Source organism: Arachis ipaensis, chromosome B07, assembly GCF_000816755.2.
Source record: "Arachis ipaensis cultivar K30076 chromosome B07, Araip1.1, whole genome shotgun sequence".
In the NCBI taxonomy this organism is placed as follows: domain Eukaryota; kingdom Viridiplantae; phylum Streptophyta; class Magnoliopsida; order Fabales; family Fabaceae; genus Arachis; species Arachis ipaensis.
Genome location: NC_029791.2, coordinates 18,219,256 through 18,232,063, shown reverse-complemented (window position 1 = coordinate 18,232,063; position 12,808 = coordinate 18,219,256).

The window sequence follows — 12,808 nt, the reverse complement described above, 5'->3', positions numbered from 1 at the left end:
TGTTCCAATATCATTTCGGATTAGGATGAGATCATTCTCCGCGAAACCTCTTGGCACCACCTTTTGATTATATCTTGAAGCCACTCGGCGCTTTAGCGCTTCTTCCCTGATCCGAGCTCTTTCTTGGATTTCCAGAAGTAGGTCGAGTTCTTTTCTTTGAAGTTGAGAGTTGGCTTCTTCATTGTAGTGGACTACTGATGAGCGGATAATTTATACGCTTTTTGGCGTTATTTTTAGGAAGCTTTTAGTATAATTTAACTTGTTTTTAGTATATTTTCATTAGTTTTTAGAAAAAATTCATATTTCTAGACTTTACTATGAGTTCGTGTGTCTTTCTATAATTTCTAGACTTTTAGTATACTTTCTATAATTTCAGGTATTTTCAAAGTCCTTTCAGGTTCAGGATCTGCTTCAACAAGAATGTTCTTGTCCTTGCTCCTGCTCATATGACAAAGAAGGGAATAACAAAGAAAATATGGAATCCTCTATGTCACAGTATAGAGATTCCTTTGTGTGAGTAGAAAAAGAAAAGAATGTAATGTAAGGAAAGAGAAGGGAGGAGAATCCAAACACAAGGGTGAGGAGAGCAGAGATATGAGATGAAGAGAAGTGTTAGTAAGTAATTAAATAAATAGAAGAGTGTGAGAGAGAAGAGAATTTCGAAAATAATTTTTTGAAAAGGAGTTGATGATTTTCGAAAATTAAGATAAAATTAAAATTAAAATTAAAAATTGAAACAATTAATTAATTAAGAAGAATTTTTGAAAAAAGAGGGAGGTATTTTCGAAAATTAGAGAGGGATAGTTAGTTAGGTAGTTTTGAAAGAGATAAGAAACAAACAAAAAGTTAAAACAAATTTTGAAAATCAATTTTTAAAAGATAAAAAGATAAGAAGTTAGAAAAGATATTTGAAAAAGATATGATATGAAAAGGTATGATTAAAAAGATATGATTTTGAAAAAGATAAGATAAAAAAAATATTTTTGAAAAGATATGATTGAAATTAGTTTTGAAAAAGATTTGATTTTTAAAATCACAATTAATGACTTGATTCACAAGAAATCACAAGATATGATTCTAGAATTTAAAGTTTGAATCTTTCTTAACAAGTAAGTAACAAACTTGAAATTTTTGAATCAAAACATTACTTGTTGATGATATTTTCGAAAATATAATATAAAATTAAGAAAAAGATTTTTGAAAAATATTTTTAAAATTTTCGAAAATAAATAAGAAAAATGAAAAAGATATGATTTTTGAAAAAGATTTTGAAAAAGATAAGATTTTTAAATTAAAAATTTGATTTGACTCATAAGAAACAACTAAATTTTAAAAAGTTTTGAAAAAGTCAACTCAAATTTTCGAAAATTTATGAGTGAAAAAGGGAAAGATATTTTTTTGATTTTTGAATTTTTAATGAAGAAAGAGAAAAACATGAAAAAGACTCAATGCATGAGAATTTTAGATCAAAACAATGAATGCATGCAAGAACACTATAAATGTCAAGATGAACACCAAGAACACTTTGAAGATCAAGATGAACATCAAGACTTATTTTTGAAAATTTTTTATGAAAGAAAAACATGCAAGACACCAAACTTAGAAATCTTTAATGCTTAGACACTATGAATGCAAAGATGTACATGAAAAACAACAAAAGACACAAAATAAGAAAACATCAAGATCAAACAAGAAGACTTACCAAGAACAACTTGAAGATCATGAAGAACATTATGAATGCATGAATTTTTGAAAAATGCATAAATTTTTTAAAAAAATGCAATTGACACCAAACTTGAAATTGACTCAAGACTCAAACAAGAAACACAAAATATTTTTGATTTTATGATTTTATTAATTTTTTTTTGAAAATAAAACAAAAAGAAAATTACCTGATCTGAGCAACAAAATGAACCGTCAGTTTTCCAAACTCGAACAATCCCCGGCAACGGCGCCAAAAACTTGGTGTACAAAATTGTGATCCCTGGTAATGGCTCCAAAAACTTGGTGCTCTAATCTTAATTCATAATTTGTCACAACTTCGATACAACTAACCAGCAAGTGCACTGGGTCGTCCAAGTAATAAAACCTTACGTGAGTAAGGGTCGATCCCACGGAGATTGTTGGTATGAAGCAAGCTATGGTCATCTTGTAAATCTCAGTCAGGCGGATATCAAATGGTTATGGAGTTTTCGAATAATAATAATAAATAAACAGAAAATAAAGATAGAAATACTTATGTAAATCATTGGTGAGAATTTCAGATAAGCGTATAGAGATGCTTTCGTTCCTCTGAACCTCTGCTTTCCTGCTGTTTTCATCGAATCATTCCTACTCCTTTCCATGGCAAGCTTTCTGTAAGGCATCACCATTGTCAATGGCTACATCCTATCCTCTCTGTGAAAAAGGTCCAAATGCTCTGTCATGGCACGGCTAATCATCTGGAGGTTCTCGATCATACTGGAATAGGATTCACCCTCCTTTTGCGTCTGTCACTACGCCCAGCACTCGCGAGTTTGAAGCTCGTCACAGCCATCCCTTCCCAGATCCTACTCGAAATACTACAGACAAGGTTTAGACTTTTCGGATCTCCAGAATGGCCATCCATGGGCTCTAACTTATACCACAAAGATTCTAATATCTCGGACTCGGTCCCCTGTATTAGATATCTAAGAGATATTCATTCTAGCTTGTTTGCATGTAGAACAGAAGTGTTTGTCAGGCACGCGTTCATAAGTGAGAATGATGATGAGCGTCACATAATCATCACATTCATCATGTTCTTGGGTGCGAATGGATATCTTAGAAGCAGAATAAGTTGAATTGAATAGAAAAATAGTAGTACTTTGCATTAAATCATGAGGTACAGCAGAGCTCCACACCTTAATCTATGGAGTGCAGAAACTCTACCGTTGAAAATACATAAGTAATGAAGGTCCAGGCATGGCCAAATGGCCAGCCCCCAAACGTGATCAATATGATCCAAAGTTGAACTAAAAATCATAAGATGTAAATACAATAGTAAAAAGTCCTATTTATACTAGACTAGCTACTAGGGTATACAGAAGTAAGTAATTGATGCATAAATCTACTTCCGGGGCCCACTTGATGTGTTCTTGGGCTAAACTTGAAGTTTACACGTGCAGAGGCTTCTTTTGGAGTTGAACGCCAGTTTGTAACGTGTTTTTGGCATTCAACTCTGGTTCGTGACGTGTTTCTGGCGTTTAACTCCAGACTGCAGCGTAGAACTGGTGTTCAACGCCCTTTTGCGTCATCTAAACTCGGGCAAAGTATAAACTATTATATATTGCTGGAAATTCCTAGATGTCTACTTTCCAACGCAATTGGAAGCGCGTCATTTGGAGTTTTGTAGCTCCAGAAAATCCACTTTAAGTGCAAGGAGGTCAGAATCCAACAGCATCAGCAGTCCTTCTTCAACATTTGAATCTGATTTTTGCTCAAGTCCCTCAATTTCAGCCAGAAAATACCTGAAATCACAGAAAAACACAAAAACTCATAGTAAAGTCCAGAAATGTGAATTTAACATAAAAACTAATAAAAACATCCCTAAAAGTAACTAGATCCTACTAAAAACATACTAAAAACAATGCCAAAAAGCGTATAAATTATCTGCTCATCACAAAGCATCTCCAAAACTCCAACATATTCTCTATTACTGCATAACAAGTACTATTTAATCCATGCTTTTTAATTACTACCAATTAAAACTCAGAATTAGTGATATCCTGACTAAGAGTTACAAGATAACCATAGCTTGCTTCAAACCAACAATCTCCGTCGGATTCCACCCTTACTCACGTAAGGTATTACTTGGACGACCCAGTGCACTTGCTGGTTAGTTGTGTGGAGTTACAGAGGGTGATTGTAATTTCGTGCACCAAGTTTTTGGCGTCGTTGCCAGGGATTGTTTGAGTTTGAACAACTGACGGTGAATCTTGTTGCTTAGATTAGGAAAATTTTGTCTTTTGGGTCAGAGTCTTTTATTTTCTTTTCAAAAATCTTTCAAAAATATTATTTTTCTCTAGTAAATTTTAGTTTTTCTGTGAGTTTAGAGTCAATTTTTAAGTTTGGTGTCAATTGCATGTTCTTGTTGCTCTTGCAATTTCTCGAGTTGTTCTTGTTAGTTTCCTCGTTTGATCTTTAGTTTTTCTTGTTTTTGTGTCTTTCCTTGTTTCTTTTCTTGTGATTTTCGAAAATCTCAAAAAGATTTTTCAAAAATTTTTCTAATTAACATATTTTCAAAAACCTTTTCAAAAACACATTAAATTTATAGCTCAATTGGCTAGAGCGTTGTGCTTATGTTCTTGGTAATTGGCTATCTTCTTTTTTTTATATAATTTTCTTTGATTAAATCTTGTGCCAAACTTTAAGTTTGGTGTTTTCTTGTTAATCTTTCTTTAGTTTTCGAAAATTTTATTTTGGTTTTCTAAAAATTTTAAGTTTGGTGTTCTATTTTCATGTTCTTGTTGTTATTGTGAGTCTTCAAAGTGTTCTTGAGTCTTCCTTGTGTTTTGATCTTAAAATTTTTAAGTTTGGTGTTCCTTGGTGTTTTCCTTCCAAAATTTTCGAAAACAAGGAGCATTAGATCTGAAATTTTTAAATTGTGTGTCTTTTGTGTGTTTTTCTCTTTCCTCATTAAATTCAAAAATATCTTTTCTCTTTAATTTAATTGATTTTCGAAATTTTCTTTCAAAAATTCATATTTTTATTTTAAAAACTTTCTATTTTATCTTATCTTAGTTTTAAAAATTCAAAATTCAAATCTTTTTCGAAAATCTTTTTCAAAAAAAAAATATTTTCAAATCTTCTCAATTAATTAGTCAATTCAACATTCAAATTTCTTTTTATTTTCCTTTCCTTTTAATTTTTGAAATCCATATTTTATTTTCCAATTATTTTACTCTATTTTATTTTAATTTTTTTCGGTTATTTTGAATTTAATAAAATAAAAATTTAAAAATATATTTTACTTGCAATTCACATCATCTCCCTTTCTCCATCATGGACTTAAATGGAAATGAACAGTCCAGAAGGACTCTGGGGTCACATGCTAACCCCACTTCTGCTTTATATGGGAGTAGTATCTGTGTACCCTCCATCAGAGTCAGTAGTTTTGAGTTGAATCCTCAGCTTATTATCATGGTGCAGCAAAGTTGCCAGTATTCCGGTCTTCCACAAGAAGAACCTACAGAGTTTCTGGCACAGTTTTTACAAATTGCTGACACAGTACGTGATAAAGAGGTAGATCAGGATGTCTATAGACTATTACTGTTTCTATTTGCTGTAAAAGATCAAGCTAAGAGGTGGTTAAATAACCAACCCAAGGCCAGCATAAGGACATGGAAACAGCTGTCTGAAAAATTCCCGAATCAGTATTTCCCTCCAAAAAGGATGACATAGCTAAGGATGGAGATCCAAGGCTTTAAACAAGGAGATAATGAATTCCTTTATGATGCCTGGGAGAGGTACAGAGAGATGCTAAGGAAATGTCCCTTTGAAATGTTTTCAGAGCGGGTGCAGTTAGACATCTTTTACTATGGGCTTACAGAAAGAGCTCAGATTTTTCTAGACCACTAAGCTGGTGGATCTATACCCATGAGAAAGACAATTGAAGAGGCTCAAGAGCTCATTGATACAGTTGCCAGAAATCAGTATATGTACTTAAGAAGTGAATCTTCCATGAAAGAAGAAGCTAAAACAGTAACTGCTAAACCCAGTCCTGCAGAACAAGTTATTGAATTCAATCAGCAATTGGATATTCTAACAAAATAGCTGGCCGAATTCAAGGAGATGTTGCAAGACACAAGAATGGCCAACATGAATATAGAAGTACAGTTGAGGCAAACAAAACAGCAATTATCAAAACAGATAACAGAAGAGTGCCAAGTAGTCCAATTAAGAAGTGGGAAAACATTGAATACCCCACTTCAAAGCAGTAGGAAGCTAAGAAAAGAACAACTGATAGAAGATGAACAAACTGCCACCCAAAATCCCTCTGAGGACAGTAAGAGCCCAGAGAGGAATAAATCTGGCGTTCAAACGCCAGAAAAGGGTGAAAAGCTGGCGTTAAACGCCCAACCCATGCTCACTTCTGGCGTTCAAACGTCAGAAACAGGCAAGGAGTTGGTGTCAAACGCCCAAAGGGAGCTCAGTTCTGGCGTTCAAACGCCAATTCAGCTTCCAATCCTGGCGTTCAAACGCCAGTGAGGAATCAGACACATACAAGTGCTGATAGTAACCTCTCTAAAAAGGCTTCTTCAACCACTTCTGTAGGAAATAAACCTGCAGCAACCAAGGTCAAGGAATACAAAGCCAAGATGCCTTATCTTCAAAAACTCCGCCAAGAGGAGCAGGATAAGCAATTTGCTCGCTTTGCAGACTATCTCAGGACTCTTGAAATAAAGATTCCGTTTGCAGAGACACTTGAGCAAATACCCTTTTATGCCAAGTTCATGAAAGAGATCTTGAGTCACAAGAAGGATTGGAGAGAACCTGAAAGAGTTTTCTTCACTGAAGAATGTAGTGCAGTCATTCTGAAAAGCTTCCCAGAAAATCTTAAAGATCCTAGGAGCTTTCTGATACCATGCGTATTAGAGGGTAATTCCACCAAGACAGCTTCATATGATCCTGGAGCAAGCATCAACCTAATACCTGCATCCACCATTAGAAAGCTTGGTTTAATTGAAGAAGTTAAACTAACTAGGATCTGTCTTCAACTTGCTGATGGCTCCATTAAATACCCATCAGGCGTAATTGAAGACATGATTGTCAGGGTTGGGCCATTCGCCTTTCCCACTGACTTTGTGGTGCTGGAAATAGAGGAACACAAGAGTGCTACTCTCATTCTAGGAAGACCTTTCCTAGCAACTGGACGAACTCTCATTGATGTCCAAAATGAAGATGAGTTCAAGTTAAATGCTGTCAAAGTCATGCAGCATCCAGATACACCAAAAGACTGCATAAAAGTTGATCTTATTAACTCTTTAGTAGAGGAGATCAACATGGCTGAGAGTCTCGAATCAGAGCTAGAAGACATCTTTAAGGATGCTCAACCTGATTTGGAGGATTCAGAGGAAATAAAAGAGCCTCTAAAAATTCCTCAGGAAGAGGAAAAACATCCTAAACCCGAGCTCAAACCACTGCCACCATCCCTGAAATATGCATTTCTGGGAGAAGGTGACACTTTTCTGGTGATCATAAGCTCTGCTTTAAATCCACAGGAAGAGGAAGCACTAATTCAAGTGCTAAGGACACACAAGACAGCTCTTGGGTGGTCCATAAGTGACCTTAAGGGCATAAGCCCAGCTAAATGCATGCACAAGATCCTATTGGAGGATGATGCTAAGCCAGTGGTTCAACCACAGAGGCGACTAAATCCAGTCATGAAGGAAGTGGTGCAGAAAGAGGTCACCAAGTTACTGGAGGCTGGGATTATTTATCCTATTTCTGATAGCTCCTGGGTGAGCCCTGTCTAAGTTGTCCCCAAAAAGGGAGGCATGCCAGTGGTTCATAATGAAAAAAATGAACTGGTTCCTACAAGAACAGTTACAGGGTGGCGCATGTGTATTGACTACAGAAGGCTCAATACAGCCACCAGAAAGGATCATTTTTCTTTACCATTCATAGACCAAATGCTAGAAAGACTAGCAGGTCATGATTATTACTACTTTTTGAATGGCTATTCAGGCTACAACCAAATTGCAGTAGATCCCCAGGATCAAGAGAAAACAACATTCACATGTCCATCTGGAGTATTTGCGTACAGAAGGATGCCATTTGGGCTGTGTAATGCACCTGCAACCTTTCAGAGATGCATGCTCTCTATTTTCTCTGATATGGTAGAAAAATTTCTGAAAGTCTTCATGGATGACTTCTCAGTATATGGAGACTCATTCAGCTCCTGCCTTGATCACCTGACACTGGTTCTGAAAAGATGTCAAGAGACTAACCTGGTTTTAAACTGGGAAAAATGTCACTTTATGGTGACTGAAGGGATTGTTCTTGGACACAAGATTTCGAACAAGGGAATAGAGGTGGATCAAGCTAAGGTAGAGGTAATTGAAAAATTACCACCACCTGCCAATGTTAAGGCAATCAGAAGCTTTCTGGGGCATGCAGGATTTTATAGGAGGTTTATAAAGGATTTTTCAAAAATTGCAAAACCTCTAAGCAACCTGCTAGCTACTAACACGCCATTTGTGTTTGACACAGAGTGTCTGCAGGCGTTTGAAACTCTAAAAGCTAAGCTAGTCACAGCACCAGTAATTTCTGCACTAGACTGGACATTACCATTCGAACTAATGTGTGATGCCAGTGACCATGCCATTGGTGCAGTACTGGGGCAGAGGCATGACAAACTTCTGCATGTCATTTATTATGCTAGCCATGTTTTAAATGATGCCCAGAAAAATTACACAATCACAGAAAAAGAATTGCTTGCAGCGGTTTATGCCATTAACAAGTTTAGATCATACCTGGTAGGATCAAAAGTGATTGTGTACACTGACCATGCTGCTCTTAAATATCTACTTACAAAGCAGGATTCAAAACCCAGGCTCATAAGATGGGTGTTGCTTCTGCAAGAGTTTGATATAGAAATAAGAGACAGAAAAGAGACAGAAAACCAAGTGGCTGACCATCTGTCCCGGATAGAACCAGTAGAAGGGGCATCCTTCCCCTCTATTGAGATCTCTGAGACCTTTCCGGATGAGCACTTGTTTGCCATACAGGAAACACCATGGTTTGTAGACATCGCAAACTATAAAGCTGCAAGGTTCATACCCAAAAAGTACAACAGGCAACAAAAGAAAAAATTAATTACTGATGCAAGGTACTACTTGTGGGAAGAACCCTATCTCTTTAAGAGATGTGCAGACGGAATAATCCGTAGGTGTGTGCCTAGAGAAGAAGCACAGAAGATCTTATGGCATTGCCATGGATCACAATATGGAGGCCACTTCGGAGGTGAGCGAACAGCCACCAAGGTCCTCCAATGTGGCTTCTACTGGCCTACCTTCTATAGAGATTCCCGAGAGTTTGTTCGTAACTGTGACAACTGCCAGAGAGTTGGCAATCTGCCTCACGGTTATGCTATGCCTCAACAGGGGATCTTGGAGATTGAGTTGTTTGATGTATGGGGTATTGACTTCATAGGACCTTTCCCACCATCATACTCAAACACTTATATTCTGGTAGCAGTTGACTATGTATCCAAATGGGTGGAGGCCATTGCCACACCCACTAATGATACTAGGACAGTGCTGAAGTTTCTCCAGAAACATATCTTCAGCAGGTTTGGGGTTCCCAGAGCAATAATTAGTGATGGGGGCACTCACTTCTGCAACAAACAGCTATACTCCACTATGGTCTGGTATGGAATTAGTCACAAGGTGGCAACTCTATACCATCCACAGACAAACGGACAAGCTGAAGTCTCTAATAGAGAACTAAAAAGAATCTTGAAATGGACTGTAAGTACCCGTAGATAGGATTGGGTGAGAAGCTTGGATGATGCTCTGTGGGCTTACAGAACAGCATTCAAGACTCCTATAGAGACCTCTCCATACCAGCTTGTGTATGGTAAGGCCTGTCATCTGCCCATGGAACTGGAACACAAGGCCTACTGAGCAACCAGATTCCTAAACTTTGATGCCAGATTAGCTGGAGAAAAAAGATTGCTCCAGCTAAATGAGCTAGAAGAATTCAGACTCACTGCTTTCGAAAATGCAAAGCTTTACAAAGAGAAAGCAAAAAAGGTGGCATGATAGAAGGCTGTCATCTAGAGTCTTTGAACCAGGACAGAAGGTTCTGCTGTTTAACTCTAGGCTCCGGCTATTCCCCGGGAAACTGAAATCCCGGTGAAGGGGACCATATGTGATTACAAGTGTGTCACCATATGGCTATGTGGAGCTTCAAGACATTGATTCTGATAAGAAATTCATTGTTAATGGACAAAGAATCAAGCATTATCTTGAAGGCAATGTTGAGCAAGAGTGCTCAAGGCTGAAGCTAGATTAAAAGCTCAGCAAGGTCCAGCTAAAGACAATAAAGAAGTGCTTGCTGGGAGGCAACTCAGCCATTAGCAAAATTTTTCTATTACTTTATTTCATTTTATTCTATTCTTCATTTTATTATGCAAGTTCAATTTTAATTCTTCAAGGTAAAAACTCAATTGTATAAGTTCACAGGATTACAGAAGGATTCAGAGCACAAAACAGGAAAAAGGAGCTCACTGGCAAGAAAACGCCAGTAATGGTGCCGTTCTGGGCATTAAACGCCAGTAATGGCACCTTTCTGGGCGTTAAACGCCAGAATGGGCACCATTCTGGGCATTTAACGCCAATTTTGCAGCGTCCTGGGCGTTCAGAAAAATGCCCAATGACAAGAGAATTCTGGCGTTTAACGCCAGCCAGAAGCAGCAGCTGGGCGTTAAACGCCCAAAAGAGGCTACAGATGGCGTTAAACGCCCAAAACATGCAGCGTTTGGGCGTTTAACGCCAGGATTGTGGGGAGGAGGTAAGTTCGTTTTCACTTCCAATTTTTTCCATTTTTCATGTTTCCATTCATAATTTCTTGCATAAACATATTACAAATCCTAATTTCTAAAATCCCTTTTCAAAGATTTCAAATGTATCTTAATGCATAAACACAAATCTTTTTCAACTTCTTTTCAAATCCTTTTCAAAACAAATCTATCTCTTTTCCTTCTTAAATCTTTTCAACTCATAAATATCATTTTCAAATATACATAATATCTTTTTCAAAACAAATTTATCTTTTTCAAATATCTTTTATATCTTTTTTTTTTAATTTTAAATCACATCTTTTCCTATCACACTTATCTCTTCCAAATTTTATTTTCTATCATATCTTTTGCAAAAGTTTTCGAATACCCACCCCCCTTCCCTTTAAATACTCGTTCGGCCTCCCCCTCTCTCCCACAATTCGAACTTGGCTCTCCCTCTATCCCTCTCCTTTCCTTTCTTTTGCTTGAGGACAAGCAAACCTCTAAGTTTGGTGTGTTTATCCATGATCACTAAACCAATAAGATCATGGCTCCTAAGGAAAAATAAACCACCTCAAGAGGCAAGAAAGAGAATATTCCAAAACCACTTTGGAATCAAGGGAAGTTCTTAACCAAAGAACATTCAGACCATTACTACAAGATAATGGGTCTAAGGTCAGTGATCCCGGAAGTTAGATTCGATCTGAAAGAAGATGAATATCCAGAGATCCAAGAGAAAATTTGAAACAGGCGCTGGGAAATCCTAGCTAATCCTGAGACAAAGGTGGGAAGAAACATGGTTCAGGAATTTTACTCTAATCTGTGGCAAACAGACAGGCAGAGAATAGCTGGAACCGCATTCTATGACTATCGAACTCTGGTCAGAGGGAAGATTGTTCACACCCACCCTGACCAAATAAGGGAGATCTTCAAGCTGCCTCAACTGCAAGATGACACGGACTCCTTTAATAGGAGAATGATGAGAGAGAATAAGAGCTTAGACAAAATACTAGAGGACATATGCCTCCCTGGGACCAAGTGGACGACCAACACAAAGGGTGTCCCAAACCAACTCAAGAGAGGAGATCTCAAACCAGTCGCTAGAGGATGGCTGGACTTCATTGGGCGTTCTATATTGCCCACTAGCAACCGCTCGGAAGTCACCCTCAAAAGAGCAGTAATGATTCATTGCATTATGTTGGGGAACGAAGTGGAAGTTCATCAGATGATTTTTTGTGAGGTCTACACAATTGCAAACAAGAACTCCAAAGATGCCAAATTGGCCTATCCAAGCCTAATCTCCATGCTGTGTAAAGATGCTGGAGTAAAGATGGGAGTAGATGAGTATGTATCAGTTGAGCAACCAGTCACTAAAAAGTCAATGGAAGGACAACAAGTACAGGACGACCCCCTCAAGAGGAGAGCACAGGAGTTCCTCCCAGAAATCCCTCAAATTGAATACTGGGAGCGCCTAGAAGCATCTGTTACCAAGTTGCAAGAAGCTGTGGATCAACTGAAAGAAGAACAGCAAAATCAGAATAGTATGCTCTGCAGACTGCTGAGGGAACAAGAAGAGCATGGGCGTAAACTGAAGGAACTAAAGCGCCAGAAGCTATCTCTTGAAGGACCAAGCACTCCACAAACTAAAGAGGCATCCACCTCCCAAAGCAAAGGTTGGTGAGTCCTAACTCTGTGATAACCTTTTATCTATTCTAGAGTATATGAGTATTAAATTTAGAGTCGATTGTCTTTATGTCCTTATTTTCCTTTCTTTTATCGCTAAGTGTCTGCTTTTATGTTTAATTTATATTATTTCCATTTAATAATAAATAAAAAAATTAGAGTTTATGCCTTAAAGTTGTGAGTGTCCTATAAATCCATCACCTTTCTTAAATGAAAAATGTTTTAATTACAAAAGAACAAGAAGTACATGAATTTCGAATTCATCCTTGAAATTAGTTTAATTATTTTGATGTGGTGACAATACTTTTTGTTTTCTGAATGAATGCTTGAACAGTGCATATGTCTTTTGAATTTGTTGTTTATGAATGTTAAATATGTTGGCTTTTGAAATCATAAATTTGATTCTTGAAGCAAGAAAAAACAGTGAATACAAAAGCTTGCAGAAAAAAAGAGAGAGAAGAAAATAGCAAAAAAAAAAAAAAGAAAAAGCAAGCAGAAAAAGCCAATAGCCCTTAAAACCAAAAGGCAAGGGTAATAAAAAGGATCCAAGGCTTTGAGCAGTGGATAGGAGGGCCTAAAGGAATAAAATCCTAGCCTAAG